Here is a 21,431-nt window from a genome sequence, read left to right as displayed (position 1 = left end):
TCCATATGAAAAACTGAAGTAAATATTTTTTCTCATTTTCTGAATTTTGCCAATTATTTACTTTGATACCCAGGATGATTTCTTTACATCGTCAAAAGACTGAAAGCCAATGTAAGTTAGAACTTGTGCCAAAAACAAGTTCTGTGATTTACTGAAATTCATACCAGAGTTTTATTTAAAGAGACCAGGCAGCGCAGCTTGTGCCAGGAGACTGAACACCGTGGGCAATATTATCAAGGAAGCTGCGGTAGTTTATCGCCGCTTTACCGGCAGGAAACTGCCGATAAAGCAGCGATAATGGGCTTGATAATATGCTATTCGAATTTCAATCGAAGCCCAGGTTAGATGTTCACACATCTAACCTGGGCTACGATTGAAATTCGAATCGCATATTATCAATTCCATTATCGCCGCTTTAACGCCAGTTTCCTGCCGGTAAAGCGGCAATAAACTACCGCAGCTTCCTTGATAATATGGCCCCAGGTTCCTTATTACATGAAGTGCATTGTGGGCACAACAAGGGTGTGTGCTTACTTTCTGAGACCCAGGAGATCTTTTGTTTTACAGAAGGGGTCGCAGATCCTTATGCGGCCCATTCTGTAATACAGTTTCTACCAATGCACAGGTAGCACTAACATTATCCTAAAAGGACATTCTTCCATTTGCATGTTGATATATCACTATGCAATTGAGAAAAGGACGTTGCCTCTGCGCCTGTGCCATATCATGGACACGGGTGAGGAGGCAAAGAGGCTGTATCGAAATGCACTGATTGTGCCAGAAAGAGGTTGCAAAATCAGAGCATCTCCTGAAGGGCAACCCATGCAAGAAAGTCCCATGGACCTGACAGAAATTCCCCAGCTAATGGGTGCAATCACTCTCTGAACCCACCTACAGGGGGATCTCTGTTCCCCTTTAAAGTGCAGGCTGGGTGTCACATACACTGTGAAAGAGTGCTGCCTAGCTAACACTGTCCATGTTTGCACCAAGCGCACCAAGCGCACCCTGTCAAAGGTGCACAGCAGCACCAACAGAGGCAGTGCACCCTCTCTATGATACGGCCCCGCAGGTGCTTGTACGCATTTTGTGTACCCCACAGCATGTCCATACCACAGAAGGGTCCAAAGACACTTTTGCTGCCCTTTTTGTAATGCTGGTTGCACAATTTGAACCTGCACAATCTCAAGGGTGTGGTCCCTCATTTGGATGGGAGTGTGGCCCTCATTTGGGTGGAGATGTGGCCCCAAAGAAATGGGGGAACATCTTTTTCACATGTGTGGCATCACCAAACAGGCTCTTGGGCCCTCTTGTCTGGGTGCCATCTTTGAAGTGGTGCACATTTACTGCATTCCTGAGGCTGCTATTGGGGAGGAGGAAAGGGGAACCCCTCGAGGCATCCCCTGCAGGCAGGTGCAGTCTCACAGAGCTCTAGCCTGGAGATGGGATCCTTTCTCTCCTCTGTCAGACTGGCCACTGGCAGTGCAGTGAGAAGCAAAGCAGTGTTTTCAAAATGCAGCTCCACCTATCAATGCTGTGCTCTCCCCAAGACAAGTATCAGCTCAGGCGTTTGTCCTTGCACTGGGAGGAGCTCTTTTTCTCTGCAAACCAGCACCCAGTCCTTGTAAGTGCTGGGCACATCCAATGAAGTTGTACCCAACAGAGACATGGCCTGTTCATTGGGTTAGCGTAATACAGCTGCAGACCTCTCTACATAGTAGGTGGTGCTCCATACTGTAGAGAATAACATTTAATAGACCAATGTTATAAAAGATAGCCCCGATATTGATCAATCCCAAAAAGCTAAGCATGTCCTAACTGCAGTATCTGTAAGCTGCTTCTACGATGGGAGAGGGCAAACATGGTTAAAATCACGCAAACAGGGATTTGAAAATATGAGCATCATTGTATTTGCTTGCATTCTGTATAAGTATTTCTTTTTCACTTATCGAGAATATAAAAGTTGGAATGGTTACGTAGACAACAGCAGATTAGTTGACATTTATGATTGGCTTACAACTGCTGAAAAGCTCTGTCTGCCTTTGTTATGATAAATGAACCAAGTAAATCTGGTAGTATTTCCAAGTAGAAGACGTCGCCAAATTTGTTATGATAAATGAACCAAGTAAATATGGTAGTATTTCCAAGTAGGTTTATTCTTCAAAGGAAGACCTGAATATATTCATGCCAGACATAGCTGGACCAACTGCTCAGTGATGCCACAGGCATGGCATGACATCATCTTAGAACCATCTAAGGCATCATAAGGATGCAACATTCTAATGAGTGAAACAAGTGAGTAATGATAGAGAGATGAACCAGATAACATATAAATATAACAGCCTTGCTCCCTGACACCTAAGTGGAAAGAATTCCTGATGGATTCCAACTGCCGGGACATTTAATACAGTAAGGTGGTCCAAACATGGTCCTCTTTACCATAGGCAAGGGCTTGTGCCCCCTGAACACCCACACAAAATTTGTCCCCACCTCCCCCCCCCCCCCAGTTTTCTGTGCCCCTCCTGGGGGGAAGGTGGGGAGAAAGAGGCAGAAAGACCACTAGACACTAGGGATTACATTTTTTTATAAACATTTATGGATGGGGAATCCCCACCAGGGCATGGCCATGCCCTCTACCCAAATAAATATGGTTACAGTCTTTCTGTCCTCCTCAGGGGAGCAGAAGGGGTAATTATCTGCTCCTCTGGGAGGGCAGAAAGCCCACTAGACCCCTGGGTATGTTTTTTATTTTTTTTAATATAGGGGTGGGGAGGTTCAGCATGGTCATGCCCTCTCCACAAGTAAATAGGGCAACAGTCTTTCTGACCTCACTGGGTGGGCAGATGGGGGTATTCACCCCCATCTGGCCCTCGGGGGCAGAAAGTCTACCAGATGCCTGGGAAATGTTTTTTTTAATATAGAGGTGGGGGCTCCCACTATGGGCATGGTTGTGCTCCCAAACCAACTAAATGAAGCAACAATCTTTCTGCTCCCACCTGGGGGCAGATGAGGGGAATTACCCCCTCTCAGCTCCCCCCAGGGCTGGAAGCCCACTAGACACTGGGGACTGAATTAATGCAATGTATTCTTTGGGGGGCAGCGCCCTCCACAGGCATGGGCCAGTGCTCCACCCCCACCTCTGGGCCAAATACGCTTTCTGCTCATCCTGAGGGGTGGATAGGGTATTCAGCCCCCAACCTGTCACCCCTCTCACAGGGGGCAGAAGGAGCCCCATTAGACACCAGGGATTTCATAATGGCACTAAAACAAGGGAAAGGATGGGATGGCTTGCCCTGGCATCGATCAATACCCCTGACTCAGTGGGGTCAATAGTGTCTTCCTGCCACCCACGGGTCAAGATAGGAGGCTTGTTCCAATTAGGGGGGTTTTCTTAAACTTGACCCCAGGTGGTAGAAAAGCCACCAAAAATCATGGATATTGCTTTGGTTCAAAAGAAAGTGCTGCTGGTGTTGCACTTTTGCATTGGCCTCACCCCACCTAAATAGGGAAAAACTGGTCTTTTTTCACCCCCAGGGGCAGACAGACTGCATGCCTCCAATTTGCCTCTGGGTGGGGTAGGCGAATATATATTTTTTAAAGAAAATAATGGGGTGGGTCTTGCTCATCCTAACATCAGGCCCCACTGTAGCAACCTGGCTCTCTATATAGTGCACTTAAATGAAGGACACTGTGGGGAGTGTCCAGTGAGACCCAGATTGGTATACAAAAGCAAAAGTAGATAGAACTAATGATCTATTTGTGGCAGTGTGGGTGAGAAGTTAGGCTTATCAGAAGGTAGTGCTAAGCATGTGCTGTACTCACAGAGGCAATAAATGAGACACACGATCAAGAATAAATCCAAGACGAATTTCTGAAACTAACACCGATTTTTATGTATTTTTCTAACCAAGAACTTTGTTCTACAGCAAGTACTTTTCGAGATATGAATTTGTGAAATTCGCACAATAAATCACTTTTGTGCTCAATTATGCCCCATTGATGTCAATAGGAGAAAATAGAAAAATGCATATAACATCATACAGTTGAATTTCGAGGTTCACCTTCAAGATTTAGGCAAGTAGACAGGCCAGGCGCAATGGTTCTCCAGCGGATTCTCAAGAGCATCCTGGGTTTGAATGGGAGCAGGGTGCTGAGGTCGTTGGCAGCTGGTGTACTACGAATAAGGGGGTCGACGAAAAACACACTGCACAAGGGGACTTAAAGGTTGGTCCGAAGGGACCAACTCAAGGTAGCAGGTTGCAAGGGCCTCAAGATCATGGGAGCCCTGCTGGTTCATTGGTACCCACACCAGATGGTCTGGTACCATGGGTATTGGTGCGGCATAGCTCTGGTAGGTCATGGTGTCCCCAAACTTGGTGGGGAGACAGATATGGCCCTCCAGAGCTTCTGTGCGACTTTTGGTTTGAGTGCTGTGTCAGAGTCACTGCGGAGTGGCAAGTTGGGAAACCAGATTCAGCAGGTTCAGTGCCTGCGGATTGCAGGGGAGTAGTACCACTACTCCAAGGAAGTACTTTGCTGATTTGTAAAAGACTGGAGGTACTGCGGCATTCTTGGAGGCCTCACAGTTGCAGGACAAGACAGCACACCACAAATGTAGAGTCCTTAAGGCAGCAGGCAAGGTTTGGCACCAATTACCTGCAGTAAGGCTTCAGTCCTCGGGTCAGCAGCTCTACTTTGTCCTTATCTTCTCCGTGTCCATCGAATTTAAGTTGCAAAGGTTCTGGTATGCTACCTAAATATAACATTTAGGGCATTAAAGGGGGTGATAGGTGGTAGACCATGGGCTAACTACCTTTAATTGACCACTTCCTGTGGGAAGGGGAACTACCCTGACCCTAATTGGCTAATTCCCCCTGAATCCAAGATGGGGTGAAATGAAAAGTGAGCTCCACATCACTTGCCCTACCTTAGGGGTGGTGCTGGCTCAATGTGGACCTAATTTACCTAATTTTCCCGCCTGTCCTCCAGCCAAATGTGGAGCAGGAAAAAGGGGTTGGCATCCTCCACTATCTGGAGATACCTGGGTTGCATTTCAAAGGCAGCATCACCTTTGAAGCTTCCTGCCTTGGAAGGCCATCCTGGCCTGGGAGAGGTGTTGAAGCCCCTCCACCAAGAGCAAGTTTTGTTCCTGGCCTCTAAGAGCACTGGCCTAACCCCATGAGGTCAGAAACATGTCTGGTGATGGCAGGCTGGCTAAGACTAGTAAGAGACCACAGAAGTGCTTGGTAGGTTTTCAGTGGACCCTCTAATGGGTCTCCTGGGTGCATTCATTAATAAATCCAACACTGGCATCATTGAGGAATTATTAAGATGAGATGTTTGGTACCAACAATCTTAGGGTCCAGTGAAGCCATCATTGAGTACCCCAGGGGTACCATTTACTAGAGACTTACATGGGTGGCTAAAGTTGTGCCAATGATGGTACAGTTTTGGGAAAGAGATCTGGCACTCTAAACCTAGCTAGCAGGGACCGCATGCACTTCCAATTCAAAATTACATAATACACCAAGCAAAAAGTGGGTGCTAACCGTGTCAAAAGAGGCACTTTCCTACAACCACTCTCATCCCTAAAATCTCAACAGTCTTTCTGCTCCCCTGCGGGCTAAATCACCCCATCCCAATGTTGTGTGGTATTTTAACATATGGGCTAGGGGAGTATGGCTAACTCCCAACATTGTCCAACTTGCAATGGTGAACGGCTGCACTTTTTAGGCTTGGGTAGGCTTCCACCTGGAAAAACCTACCAGACCCAGACAGTTCTGAAAACTAGACATCCAAAGGAGTCCAGGGTGATGTGCTTCACATGCATCCCACACCATTTCCTTACCCACATTGTCCCACAAACCTCAAACTTTGACTAAAAATACACATTTCAACACATTTCTGTGACGAAAACATCTGGAATCTATGGAGAGCCGAAAATTTCCTCCCACACAGCATTCCCCCAAGTCTGTCAATGAAAATGGTACCTCGCATGTGTGGGTGGACAATAAACCTTGACACACAAGGCCCTAAAGTGCTAAGTGGAGAGATCAGCAATAGAGGTAGCTGCAGGATGTGGGGCTGTCCTTAGCTGCCATCTAAGGAAGTCTACCAACCACAGACATTTTTTTAAACTAGACAACCAGGGGATTCCAAGGTGGTGTGCCTTCCATGAATCCCACAAGGTCCTATTACCCACAATGCCCTACGAATCTAAAACTATTCCTGAAATCATGTACTTTTCTTACATGTCTATGATGGAAACTTCTGGAATCCATTGGAATCTACGTAATTCCTACCACCCAGAATTGACGCACTTGAGCAAATAAAAATGCATGCCACTTGTGTGCTGGGCCTAGCGCCTGTGACAAGAATGGATCAAAGTGAAGTAAATGGGAGTCTCCTTGCAAGGTACCATTTTCATCGGAAGTCATCTGGGAGCATAGAATAGTACACCACTTGTAATTACCAACTGGATTTTGCTGCATGTGGGCCTTCCAAATGTAAGCCAGAGTGCAAGAAAGAAGACATTTTGAAAAATCCCTTCTAAATCATATGCTAGTATAGGTACCAACAAAATCAGAGGTGTAGAAATAACCACTGCCCCTAAACTCCATATCTTCTGCCCATTTACATAGGTTTCCTTGATACCCATTTTTCACTCTACATATTTCACCATATGAATCGGTCTGCACTCGGTAGGGTACACAATGAAAAACCATTGTACGTTAAAGCTAAGTTGTTGGCTCCGGGTACCTCCAGTTTTTGAAGAACCTACAAATCCTACATATCCCCACAACCAGAAGGTTCTAACGGACGTAGCGCTATATAATTTTTGCAAATCGGCCATTGTGAAAAAAAGGTACAGATGAAAAAGTTGTCACAAATGGCCGTTTTTTCCAACTCATTTTCAATATTTCTTTATTTCAATAGTTAGTTTCTTTGTGAAAACCTTGAGGGATCTACACATATGGCCCTTGTTGAATTCAGACTTTTGGAAGTCTATAGCTTTATTGGATCACCCATGTGTTTCACACTGGTTTCTACCCCTAACAAAGTAGGCTGAGAACACAGCAAATATCAAAAATAAGCTACCTCTTTGAAAAATGCCCAAACTGTTGAAAAATATTTATTTTTTATATTCAGCTCTGTATGTTACTCAAAGCTGTGAAAACGGTGACTTTAGCATAGCAAAGTGCCCATTGATGCCATTTTTAGGGGAAAAACAACACTTCAATCAGGAGCACTTTTTTCCTATTTTTTCCCCTAAAACTCAAAATGTAGCTATATTTTGCCTATTTTCTCAGTCCCCTTTAGGGGACTCAACAAATGCTGGGTACCTTTAGAAACCCCAGGTTTGTTGGAAAAAAGGATGCAAATTTGGTGTGGATACCTGATATGGAAAAAAGGGTTGCAGCCCTAAGCGCAAACTACCCCAATAGCTCAAAAAGGGGCCCTGCGTTGGAGGGGGGGGGAGATGTGGAGGCCCGGAGGCCCAGCAGTTATGGGGTTAATACACATCACTGGCATTAGTGCGTACTACGGTAACTATTCCAAAATACATAACAAGAGAGCTATTGATGTAAGGAGATTTTGCATCGAGAGCACTAATGCAGTATGTAACAAATTAATCTGACCAACACATTTCAATGCTTTGTATGAAAAATAATCCCTGTAGCCTGAGTCAGACTATCACTTGTCTAATTTACATTTTGCACCTATTTTGTCCTATTTGTTCAAAACTTAAAACGCCTACAGTAGAGTTGTCTTTTTTATTTGATGGGTGATTCCTCTGATGTGAATGTTGTACCAAAAGCATTGTGACAACATTCCGATACTTGAAACATTGTGTCACTGTTTCAACTAAACACTACTAATTCATTTTTATATTTAATAAACCGTACAACTTTTCTCTGTACTTTACCATATGGGGACCTCCACCTACATGTGACAAGTTACAAGTATTAGCTTTACACTCTTAAATTAGGCTCTACGCCATAAATTCAGGGTGTGAGGACATGTAAGCCTTCACTTTTGATAAATGGACTAAAGCAGTAAAGTTACTCAAAAGTGTAAGATTAAACCTACATGAGTAGGTTCACTCCTGTGTACGTTTACGTTTGTGAATAGCCCACCCTATATCTTTTTCATAGAAGTGCAAAACAAGAAATATTGTTTTTTTTAGAAAGTAAGTACTGAAACTCTTTTTTTAGTCAATGACTGTTCTGGAAAAAGAATCTGTAAAATTGACGGAAAAAATTAATACTTGGATGCAGAACGTTTTAAAAATGTTGTGAACTTCCAATGTGAATAAAATTCAATTCAGCATGATATCAGTAGGGTAAATATGAAAAACAATTTGAAAATGGTAGTGAAGTTGAAGTACAGTTTAAATGGTTTAAAAAAAGACGGGTTGTGGCCTTCTGTTTTTATATCTCTGTTAACCTGTATAGGAAGCAAAGGGATTACTGGACAATGAAGAGAGGGACAGGAAAATGGCATTAAAGAAAACATATAAGGCGGAAAGAGGCATGAACGATGGTGGGGGTGGGCTGCAAGTGACACAAGACTATTTGTAGTCATGAGAAAGCTAAAAGGAGATGGTGAAGGATGAAGGAGGGGGTTAAAGGCTGAGCACTGTAGCAAGATGAATGGAGAGATAGAACACCAAACCCAGCAATCCAGGGTTTCGAGAGAGGCCGGGGATTATAAAGATACGTTTCTTCCCACAAGGCAACAAAAAAAGGATTTATACATTGCAGTGGGAAAATAGCAGGGATATATTTAAGATACAATCATCAATTGGTTTGAAAACATGGAAACCTTATTTCTACCGAAAAAAATTAAGCAACTGAGCATGTGGAGAAAGTGTCTCCAGAATAGGCTTTCAAAAGTTTTTTTTTTTTTAAGAACACACACAACCCTTCATCTGGCAACAAAGACAGTACTCTGGTGACATCAAGCATCATGGCGCTGGGAAGAAAGTCCTTTCCACTTCATTCCACTTTCCACGCCCTTTTCTAATCAGGTGAGTGCGTTGAGTACATACCGTTTCCTAACACAAAAACCCTGTCCTCAGGAAGTATTCATCCCAATTCTCACTTCTGCATGGGGTTTAGGAGACTTCCGGTAACTGTCATGTTTTATGAGATCACTACACTCTTTTTTTAATGGATGGCAATGTTTAGGTGCTGCGAGGCAGTGCTTATGGCGTACGGTGAGGGCCTATAGGTTATGTTATGTTATTAGATATTTATATCGCACACGGATACTCAAGAGTGTCCCGGCGCGGAGGTGAACCATAACAGCGAGCAGCAGATTTAGATGGGTTGGTTAAAAAGGAAGGTCTTCAGCTGTTTCTTAAATAGCGTGGTGTCTTGGATGTTGCGCAGCTCCAGAGGGAGAGAATTCCAGGCCTCCGCAGCCTTAACAGAGAGGGAGCTACCCCCTAGCCGAACCCTGGGAAAGCGGGGAACGGTGGTCAGGCGCAGAGTGGTAGAGCGGAGGTTTCTACAAGGCATGTAGAAGGAAAAGCGCCTCTGGAGGTAAACCGGGCCGAGACCATGCAAAGCTTTGTGAGCCAGCGTAAGGGCCTTCAAACTGGATCCGGTGGACAACAGGCAGCCAGTGCTGGTCTCCTAAGTGCTGCTTCATGCTAGCGCGCCCAGGGATTTGCAGCAGAACCCTGGCCGCCGCATTCTGAATTACTTGCGGTTTCTTTGACTGGTATCCCGGGAGTCCAATGTACAAGCCATTGGCGTAGTCAATACGGGACAAGATAAGTGCCAGAGTGACCATTTCCCTGGCAGATCGGGGTAGCAGAGGGAAGAATTTCCTGAGAGATTTTAGGATACCGAAGCATACCCCTGCCAGTCACTTTATTTAAGTAATCTAAGATCATCCTCAAACCAGATCCCCAGATTTTTAGCAGGATTGCCAGATGACAAAGGCTGGGGGTACTCTGGGGGCCACAGGGTCTCTTTAAAGAACGCAGGAAAAGGGCCGTAGAGGAGAACCTCTGATTTACCCTCATTGCACTTCAGCTGTGCCCGGGCCAGCCAACCAAAGACCGCTGCAAGGCAGCACTGGGCTGCTGAAGGAGATATTTCACCTTCCTTCCAGGTAAAGAGGAGCTGAGTGTCATCCGCATATGCGATGACTTTTGCACCCAGCTCCTCTGCAAGGAAGATAAGGGGGGTAACATAAACGTTAAAAAGCATGGGGCTCAAAGTCGAGCCCTGTGGAACTCCGGTAGCCACTATCCGGGGGGGAAAGAAAAAGGAGGCATCCAGACCTGCTGGGTGCAGTCTACCAGGAAGGATTCTAGCCACTTCCAGGCCTGCCCAGACACGCCAATGTGAGAGAGCCTAGAAAGGAGTAGTTGGTGAGGGACCGTATCGAAGGCGGCAGAGACACTCGCTTATGGCTTCTGATATTTCCACAAGAGCGGTCTCGGTGCTATAGGAGGCTCTAAATCCGGATTGAGCAGGATGAAGAGCACCTGATGACTCAACAAAAGTGGATAGCTGCCTAAAAACTGCTTTCTCACATATCTTGGCCACCGCCGTAAGAAGAGAGATAGGGCGATAGCTGGCAGGTATATTTGGATCTAAGGAAGGCTTTTTCAGAAGTGGTATAAGTTTAGCCTCCTTCCAAACCTTGGGAACAATGCCAGTCTGAAGTGATAGATTTATAATAGTATTGACCTCCGGATTAACTACCTCAGCAACCTCGGCAAGAAGCCTAGCAAAACACGGATCAGAGGGAGATCCGGATTTGAGAGATGAGAGGATAGATAAAGAGTCCTTCAGAGTAATCGGCAGAAAAGCCGTTAATGAGGGAGCGGGCAGAGGGGGAACTGGTAGACTTAGGGTGTGGGCGTCGGCCTGGCCAATGCAGTCTGACCCTAGAGAATCCTGTATAGCTTGGATTTTGTCGATAAAAAAATCTGACAGTTTCTCACACCATTCTGCCAAAACAGGCAGGTCCATCCGCTCCGCACTAGGATTGAGGAAGCTCTGTACGATGGAAAATATTTCCTTTGAGTTGTTTCTGGAGCCGGCAATGCGCTCAGCGAAGAAAAGGCTCTTGGCCTCCCTTTTAGCTCCGTAATACTCCCTCTGGGCCTTTCTGAGAGCAGCTTTCGCCAATGGGCAATAATTTGACCTCCAACAGCGTTCTAATTTTTTGCAGGAGTATTTTAATGCTCTAAGGTTGCTAGAGTACCAAGGTTTGGACGGTGCATTTCGAACTAGGTGCTAAGTCTTTTACTGTGACCTCAAGTGAGTGGGTCAACCAAACTATTGTCCAGGCATAATTGTCAAAACTGGGTCCCCAGCCACAGATAATTCAGGAGGAATTGACAGATAGAATAGAGGTCATGGCCTAATTTCAATGGTGTATCCCTTTGTGATATTTGTAGAGGCAACATAGTCGACCCCTCGCACTTTAGTGATGCACCACCAGTGCTTTAAGTGGCCCAGTACTGTCAGGGACTGAGTACCTGCATTTCTCTTTTTTTGATATGGAGAGTATCTGCACTTCTCAGCAAATGGGAAATACTATTAATCGGAGAGTACCTGGACTTCTCAGAAGCAAGTAGGTCTATTTTCCATTGCAAGCAATGTGCACTACATATTACCACTGGGTGATGTCCCCAACACAAGCATCTGTGAGGTCATCTTGACATCAGCACCGTGAGGATGTATGTTGTATTTAGCTTTCATACTAACATGTGATCTTTTAGGAGAAATGATAATGACAGAGCAGGATAATTTAGCACAAATAAATCTAAAGTTACAGCCAAAGGATTAGCTAGACATTAATGTGAAACCACTTTGCAGAACTGAAACCACAGAAAATGTGCCTTTTTAAAAGGTCATGCTAAATGAGTGTGTTGTTAATTTACTTTCACTAAGCTTCCATTTCTAATGTACTTTCATAAGAAAAGAACTAGATTAGGCCTCCTCTTTCTCTATTTTTCTTTTTTTTTCCTTTTAAGTAAATACATATTTTAGAAATGTTGAACCATGCATTAATGTCTTCCTTTGATGGCCTAATTTTGACTTGCTAAAACTTGTCATTGCTGTTGAATGTGCTGATATTATTAAAATGTATTTCATCTTTCCAAAATGCATGCTCTCATTTTATTTAGGATGGTTTCTAGCACACAATGATGAATAGTGAACAGTATATTAAAGTAAATAGAATGAATCTCATGATTGAACCTGGATGCCTAATTAAAAGGTTTCTGGCTTTAGAATAGTTGATGCTTATGCAGTGAGAAATATAGAAGCTGATAACCTAGACACTTTGAGGTTCCCACGAGAAACGAAGTAAAATAATTACAAGTTTGTGAATGTTTTGCAACTAACTGATACTTTTAGTATCTTTCTACATTGTGTGTTTACCTTGGGAACAAAGGAAGAAGCTGCAGGCCCTCGGATGAGTAACTTTCATTGGCTGAAGATGACCCAACACCGGAAAACATTGGTGCATGTGTTTGTGTTTAATATAAGTGCATATTTCCTAGCTAGAATAAGGCACATCTTTAAGAGCTACTCTTCATGAGGAGTTATATTCCTGACTCTCTCTGATGACCTCTTTTGCAGACTTCAGCTGAAAGTTATTTATTTATGACTGACAACTCTTTACTTTCTGCTCCTTTGGTGGTGACTTTTATTCTTATGCCTAAAGGGTGTATAACTACCGCAGCACCTGTTGATTTGTCATAGAGAAACCCGGCTGAGTTTCTTGAACTGCCCTTTATGGAGAATTTGACTTCTTAAATGTTCCACAGATCTCGCTCTTTTCAAGATCTGTTTGCTTTAATTTTATGGTTTTCTCTAACCACAATTTTTTTTGCTATTTCTGTAATTGGATTTATCTGACTTACTAAATTGAATAAAGCAAATGAAGAATTTACCAATCTCTTAATGAGAAAATAAAGGTTTTTAAACTTATCCAAAGCTCTCATCATTGACTGAACCAAATTGTGTGTAATGATGATATTTATCAAGATTCTTTTGAATAATGCTCCATTCTAAAATGATGGCAAAGATTCAACCGCCTGAATAAGAACATAGCGTGGAGCCGGAGTTCATCTCTTGTAAGTCAAGAGTTGAACTAAATAATTTATTTGACTTCAGCTCTATCACTAGCATGTTAGCATTGCCAGTCAAAGCATGTGCTTACTGCTTTGTTAGGTGATGGACAAGAAAGAGAAACTATATGGCTATGGTAGTGTACATATCGTCATTAAATGTTGTAATTTCTTCCTTGCCCTGGTCCTCGTCTTTCTGTTACCCTTTATACTCTGTTGCCTCAGAGTTTTGAAGGCAGCAAAAAAGTTTGAGGCTTGAATCTTTTCACTCAAATTTCACACAACAAACAACTGTTGTATCTAGCTAGAATTCAAGTGTACCACAGCTACTTTAAAGGAACGTTTAATAAAAACTCTCTTGAAATCAACATCACACATGCATGTATTGTAATATTCCAGCTGTTCCCCACCAAGGGAAACACAAGTAGAGAAGTCATATTCAACTCCAGTGCATTACACTCTAGCTTCTCAAATGAAATGGAAAGCAAATATCTTTGAACGATATTCAATAAAGAGCAGATTCTCGAGGGCTTCCTTGACTTACATAAGGGTAAACGGTTAGAGCTATCAAATTAGCCCACTCCATCTAAGGAAGGATGTGTTTGGCAGTGCTAACCCCAAATACACACATCGAAGATGTCATTTTAGTCCCCAAGAATTCACTAGTCGCCTCCGGTTGTATAAACACAAAACTTCACCTCACCTCTAACCCTGAGCCTAGCTGGATAAAATATGGCGACCCCCCAAGTGCAATGCAATCAGTTCCTTCTGCATTTGCTGAAAGTCCTGCATCCCTCTCTGTCTTCCCAGGCTGAGGTCCTGGTAGATATACACTCTCAAACCATTCACCTTGAGGTATTTAATCTGAGCAGTTGTCCACAGTGCCTAACAATATAGTTCCCAGGATACTAGTTATCAGTCCAGGGAGGACCTGGCTTGGCAGTTCAGACTGGACTATTGCCATGAGGAACAGGGTCAAGACTGATTTGTATATGGCTGGGTCTAAACTGGGGTGGCATGATGAGCAAAAGAGCTATGAATGTATGCCCAGATCCATTGACTGGGGAGAATGTTTGATTTGTTCTGCATTCCCTCCATCATTTTTTTGTCTTTTTTTATCTCGCCCTAAGTGTGCTGGGTATACCCAGATGTGGGTCCCAGGCACACTGTGCCACTGGATTCAAGCTAGCCTGGCTGATGAGGGGTGATACCCCTCATTGATCCCAGGATGCTCTTTTTCGGACCAGGGAGGACTTGGCTTGGCAGTTCTGGCTGGACTATTCCCATGGGGGACAGGGTCAAAACTGATTTGCATATGGCTGGGTCTAAAGTGAGGTGGTATGATGAGCAAAAGAACAATGGATTTAACCCAGATCTATTGACTGGGGGTGAATGTTTGATTTGCTCTGCATTCTGTCCATCATCTGTGGGTCTTTAACAATTCTGGCTAGCATCTCACTTTTCGGCCAGCACGGTCACCAGACGTGCCTCACCACCTAGGGCACCTAAGAGTGGCAATGCATTGCTTTCCTCTTTTTCATGAATACATCCTTGTTGCTATAAAAATGTACAGCAAGAAGAAAGTGTTGCACCTTGCTTTTCAAGTCACCAGCCTCAAGCCTCAGGCAGAGTAACTGCTCCCAAGATCCAGATGTTAGTATAGTCTTCATTTCAAGATTTTGCCGTTTACTCTGAAAGTGCACACAGGAGGGCTGTGTGCACTTCTCGAAACTTCAGGTGCCATTGTAAAGTTTCTTCCTTGTCCTCAATAGCCTTCTCCATGGCCCAATTGAGGTATTCCATACCCCAAAACGTATTTTCTGTGATAACCATACGTGTGTCCGAGACACTTCCAAGGTAGATATTGTATTCCCTTTTGCAGTCCTCACACAGTTGCCATGATGAATGGCACCAGCTTCATTCATGAGCTCCTCTACTCTACCACTGGGGGTAAAGGACCTTGTCAACCCGGGCTTGACAACCTTACCTTAAACAAATCTGCTTTCCTCTTGGTACTTTTTTAGGTGGCATTGGGTTCAGCAAGTGTGAATCTTCACTCCTTCTCTTTCTCTGTAAGTAAACAATCTTCACATAGTTCCCCAGGTTGACAGATCGTGAATTGACATGCAGATTTGCCCTGCCTACTCTGCTCCTGCTTCTCTGTAATAATCTACAGCTGCCACCCGCAGCCAGAAAACACCCTAGGGGTTGTGTTACACAGCCATAGATATAGAGGCAAAGAAGCTGTCAGGAGACGCAATCGCTGGGTGCCTCAAAAAGATGTGCACAGTCTTTGCAGCTCCTGATGTCACCCCTTGAAAGGGGTAGAAAAGGGTACCAGGGAGTCTCCAGGCATTTCCCTATAGATGGGTGCAGTCACTCACTGCACCTCCTTGCAGGGATAACGTTGCTGTCACTCACTTCACCCCCTTGCAGGGATCTCGCTGCTGTCACTCACTGCACCCCCTTGTAGGGATTCCTCTGCAGTCACTCACTGCACTCCCTTGCAGGGATAACGTTGCTGTCACTCACTTTACCCCCTTGCAGGGATCTTGCTGCTGTCACTCACTGCACCCCTTGCAGGGATATCTCTGCTGCATTTCAAAAGCAGGGCACCCTGCTGCCTTTACAATGAAAGGTGCACGACTTCTTCAAACATCTAGTCTGCCTTTCACTTATGCGCTGCCTCCAGGACAGGCATGAATGCACATTGGCAGCGCACTAATTGTATTAGGGTGTACTGATCTGATCTGAACACGGCGCATCTAGTTAAGGGTGTGCCACAGTGTGCCATGCATTATGGCATGTACATAAAATTGTCCCAAGTGTCTGTCCAGTCATGTGTGCATTAGCTTCCCAGTATCTGGGCCGGCCTCATTCAACTGCATTCTAGTCCCTGACCTCATGTATGTCATTTCATTCCTTGAGGCAGTTCACTGCCCTCAAGAAAGCGCTTTGTAAACAATAGTTGCACAGTGGGTCTCCTGATGAACCTATCTCATTAGAAAAGGACTAGGACACGGAAGAGATCACTCACAGCAACGAAGATCACCAGTAATGCAGGCAATTGCATCACACCAAATTCCTCCCTGCTAATCCATGCACAATCGTTTTTGCCTCCTTAGTGTCACCAAAGCCAGGAAGAGGCCACGACATATGAAACTGGCTTTTAGACGCTGACACAGCAGTTTCTAACCCCATTAATAACCAGAGGAAAAGATGCCGACAGCCACCTAGTGATCTATGCGCATATATCATAAAATTCCAGTCTGATTACTGCGCACTGCATGCACACACTTCTTTAGCAATGTGATAAACGCAAATGAGAATTGTGCACGACGCAGATCCTGGGGCAGGTAAATAGACACCGGCGCATCGCTGGCAAACCTCTCTTGTTCACATAAGTTAATACAATGCGAACAAAGCTGCAGGGAGAAGGGATGATTGTTCTCTTGAGATAATTTATGCAGCCAAGGCTGTAATCTGCCTTTCTCATTAACATAACATATAGCAGTAGGTGAAAGCGGACGCTGGAAGAGAAAGGAGAAACATTTATAATGCGTGGCAGGTCAGAAATGCAGGAATTTTTATGATGAGGCATTGCCGCTCTCCACTGGGCTCCTCCAGGGCTCAGAGCGACCGCGGCCATATTGGCGAGTACCACTAGTTGTTGCCAAGCCATGGCGCTGATGGTGTGTATTTATCTTAGTATGATTTGCCTCAATCAATTCCTGCTCATTGGATAGTGTGATACTGATACATACTTAAGAAACATGACTAACAATGTGACTAGTAAACCTCGTGAGAGTTCAATCTGCATCGTAAAAGCATGCGGAATGGTTGCAAACTGGATTAAGAAGAAAATTATTCATGAGAGAGAGGGAAACTAATAATGTTAATGAATTCACGATCAATAATGTGCTATGGAAACCCATAAATGTCTTAATGTGTGACGTAATGATGTAGCCTTTAACAAAAATGACTATGAAAATGCTAAAAAACTTGCTTATTTATTAATAAAATGGATTACCTGAACTCAAAAATGAATAAAAGGATTTCTGCTCATGTAGCCGTACTACTGTTTGAACAACCTGCAATTTTGAAATGTCGAGAGAAATGTACTTGATCATTGATAAATGATTTTCAAATCAGTTAATGCTTAATTGAAGACAAAATGGTGTTTGCATGTTAATTTCAAAGAAACGGTATATAGTAAGAGAAATAGAATCATTTTTATACAATTTAGAAGCAACAACGGCGGACCCTCTATGCCGCACCTCTTTGCCAATTCCTAAAATGTGTAGTCGCTGTCCAAACTACCCCTACGCCAGCCGTTTAGTGGCGTCACTGTGCTCCAGATCAAATAGTCCCATAACAAATTGGGGGTGCGGAGCTTCAAGAAGTCCACTGACTCAATGAGAGTAGGAAAATAACTTCTTTATTCAAAAATTATTTTTCTCTATAATATCCACATTTGTAAAGCGCACAATCACCCGTTAGGGTCTCTAGGTGCTGGGGGCCGTCGGGAAGATTAAGCAAGCTATTGCCCAGAGTCACATGGTGCTGGGCTAATCTGCCGCCGGTGATCGAACCGTGATCCCCAGATTCCGGAGTCAGTCGCCCTGGCCGCGGCGCCACACCTCTTCCACACTATAAGTGGCACTATAAGTGTACTCAGATGTGGGACACTTTTTGCTTGTCCTGAAGAAGTTCCCGCTATGGGGATGAAACACGTTGGCTGGATTGTGTAAAAACTAATGGACCTTTTATGAGAAAAACATTTTTTGAATAAAGAAGTTATTTTCCTACTCTCATTGAGTCAGTGGACGGCTTGAAGCTGCGCACCCCCAATTTGTCATCTTTATACAATTAAATGCTTGATATCTTTCAGTAAATAATAATGATTTAGCATGTCTGCACGTACTCCTTAAAATGCATTTTTTTCATCATTTCCTTTGAGTAAGACTAGAAATGTGGACCTGACTTTATTGCCCATTGTGAAAACGTTTGCTAAAGTTTCTTTCTCTTGTTTTCGAAAAGGATACCCTCACTGTTAGTTCAAAATTGTGTTGACTTTGTTGCAAGCTCAGAAGAGCACGCTTGGTAATGGACATGATAAGATACAAATGAACTACCTAGTTCCGAGGAGGGATACAATTAAACTTTTAGTAAAATAATGAACATTGGACAATGGAATTACGTATAACTTCCAGATCATTTTTGTAAGGTAACCATCGGCCCATGGACAGACCATAGACTTTGACCAATGGGAATCATGCAAACTGGGCAAAAGCTACTTTGAGGGATGGAACTATGAACGATTGGAAATATAACTACCCCGTGGGAAAAGGTTTGGTGCAGCTATTTTTGAAAAAATTCCTATAGGCCTGACATGCTGTCGGTCTGAACTCTGACTTCCTTGAACTGAACTCTCCCCACCCCCCTCCCCCACTTTGCCAGCTGGTGAATTTGAACAGACTAAACCATTCTGTTGAAAGGTTGAAAGATTCCAGCTTTTGCACACTGTGCTTTAGCGTCCTACTGGGCTCTTGTCAAGTCCTGATGAATCTGCAACCGATTATTTGGTTTGTATGATTCTTGATTGCATTCTATTATTGCATTATGCTCTCTCTCACTCTCTCTCTCTCGTCAGGCATTATATTGAAGATGTATTGTGCTCTGAACTGTGATGAATTGTGATTTACCTGTAATCAAATGATAACCAATATTAAATGAATCTAATGCATTTATGTGTCATGACCATTCAACCAGAAGACTAGATAAAGATTGTGCTTGTTATGACTATTCATGTGTGTCATTTATTAGTGTTGAGTCATTTGATATTTACGTATATATGGCTTGTTAGAAAGGTGCTTCTTTATTCCAGGTCCTCATGAATGAGTGTCCATTCGTCTCTGATTATCCAAGTCCCTATTAGCTTGATCAAAAGATCCATCAGAGGACCCTTGTAGTAAAGTGAAGTTGGATTGATATTAGTTATGAAGAGTTTACATGGGTCAACCTCTGTGGTATTTTGAGTTGTGGTAGCCGAGGTTGTGTGTATGAAAAATGTATAACGTTCTTCCACTGCATCAGCATGTACAGCCAAGTATGAAATACTTTGGTAGTAAAAATAGACTAAGCTCTTTTGGACAGACTATAACAGAGCTGGATTTGAAATATTTTTCATACAACAGATAGCAAATAAGGTGGCAGGATTGAGCACGCTCATGGGAAAGCTGTGGGCAATGGATGGTGGGCCCAGAACGTCTGGCCTGGTCATTGCTTTAATGAATTTAAATGAGAGTGTGCATGTATGAATGACTATAGTCTCAATGAATGAATGGACATAATCCACTGGGAGTGGACGATGCCTGAAGAATTCAGGCCAAAAGTAGCAAGTTCGAATACTGAGTCAAAGTCAGTGACCTCTGTCTTGTTGACATAGATTCAGACTTAATATTTTCTCTTGCAAGGTTCTTCTAAACCAAATAACTGCTACTAGACACCATACCCTACTTGGCTACTTTGCCATTCAGTGGTACATGGCTCTTCCTTGCCATACTAGTCACTTCTCTCCCTCTTTTGTAACTGGCTACTGCAGGGCATTTCATGTGAAGGCCTCAATTTAGCATTTCTTTCTATTTTTTTGTTGAACCCTCAACATAACATTGCATCCCTGCCTGGGCCCCTTTTGACTGAGTGCATGTTTTCACACTCATTCATGCTCTGTCTCTACAGCCTTTTTAGTACTTATGAGTCCTGTAAATAGAAGGAACTAAGCACTGAAGCTGGTCTTGACAGGAGTCCTATCAGTTTGCCTTATTTTAAAATGTTGGGGGTCTGGGTCCTTAGAATGAGGATATTGCTAACTGTTAAACCTTACTCTTTCTAGGTCGACCTATATACTTCATTTTGGGATCCCAAAATAGGTTTTGGGGGTCAAGTAGTCTTACAGAGAGAGACAATAACTCCTCAGAGCAACCCTTCCGCCATTTTCCAATATGGTGGCTGTAATAGAGGAAGAAGAGACATCTATAGAACTAATACAAATAATAATGGTGTTAAACCTTTTTTGTATGCACCAAATAATGTTCATGATCTGAATACAAAACATTTAGACACATTTTAATAGTTCACTTTATTTATTTGTTTTGGCAATTGCTCCTGGTACATTTGCTGAACATGGAGAGAGCATATTGACAGGGACATCTTAATGTAGCACAGGTTTTGCAAGTACATGTACGTGTAAGTTCTGTGGGTAGATGCTTTAGAAATTTTGTAGGTTTTAGCACCCCATCAATATCTTCCCAACCAAATTCACACAGAACATTCTCTTCATATGCATGATCCAAAACACTTACACATCTTCTGATCAAGTAGAACTCTCTTTTAATGTGTCCATACACAGAATATGATGTTAGTGGAAGGTCAGGTAGCGGTACTGATCCCTTGAACTCGCTATACCGAAGATCGTCAAATGTGTGACAGTCCGAACAATTTTTTTACACACGCACAAGGTATTTTTCTACGTCTTTAAAGTCACATTCTTCTTCTGTCTCAGCAGGTTTTTTTTATTTCACAGGTTCAGCAGTTAAAGCTCCAAGCTTTGGTCCACATTTGCACATAGTGTCATCACCCGTAAGAATATGTGCCTTAATAATAACACTGGGCATCTATGGGTCAAGTTTCTTCCACAGAATATGAAGAAGGATGTAGTGTCTTTTCTCACCTGTTCCATAACGCATTCATAACTCTGACAGTCCTTGACTTATGAACATTGCTACAAATGTAAGTAGCACAATAATAACATCTGTCATCTGACAGTACAATGACTCGAGTGGAACCATTTTGAACAGTCCACTCAACAAGTGGCACAACACGATGGCCAATTTCATCCAATTTGCTGTTAAGTTCTTGAACAATATGGCCCGTAACTTTTGAATATATCTCTGCAAGCACCAACTCCTCATTGACAATCATTCCACATGCAATAATTGGAAATTCTGGGGTCAGTGAAGCATCAGCAATGTTTTGGGATGTTAAATTATTCAAGTTCATCTTGTTCAATAAATATGATAACCAGAATTTATCAAGTTGCACACGTATAGATGTTGAATGTTCGATGCAGGCAAGGTCAATTGTACCACTTGTAGATATTTGTCTGATTCGCTGACTTTCTTTGAAAGATAGTTCATGAGAACTGTCATAGGCAATGTACAGATCTTTCAAGGTACACACTGACTTTGATATCTGTAGAACAGTCTGAACAACCTCTCCAAAGTGTTGCATGAATGAAATCTTGACCATTCGCCATTGTGACATACAG

At 43.2% G+C, this 21,431-nt stretch overlaps 1 protein-coding gene across 1 annotated transcript in view; it reads right to left on the bottom strand.

Annotated features, from left to right (window-relative positions):
- TMEFF1 (transmembrane protein with EGF like and two follistatin like domains 1) overlaps positions 1–21,431 on the bottom strand; it is a 579,610-nt gene that overhangs the window by 31,618 nt on the left and 526,561 nt on the right. The window lies entirely within an intron of this gene.

This window comes from Lissotriton helveticus, chromosome 4_1 (genome assembly GCF_964261635.1).
Source record: "Lissotriton helveticus chromosome 4_1, aLisHel1.1, whole genome shotgun sequence".
Taxonomy (NCBI): domain Eukaryota; kingdom Metazoa; phylum Chordata; class Amphibia; order Caudata; family Salamandridae; genus Lissotriton; species Lissotriton helveticus.
The sequence above is the reverse complement of the archived record's forward strand: the minus strand, read 5'-3'. Positions and strand labels throughout refer to the sequence as shown.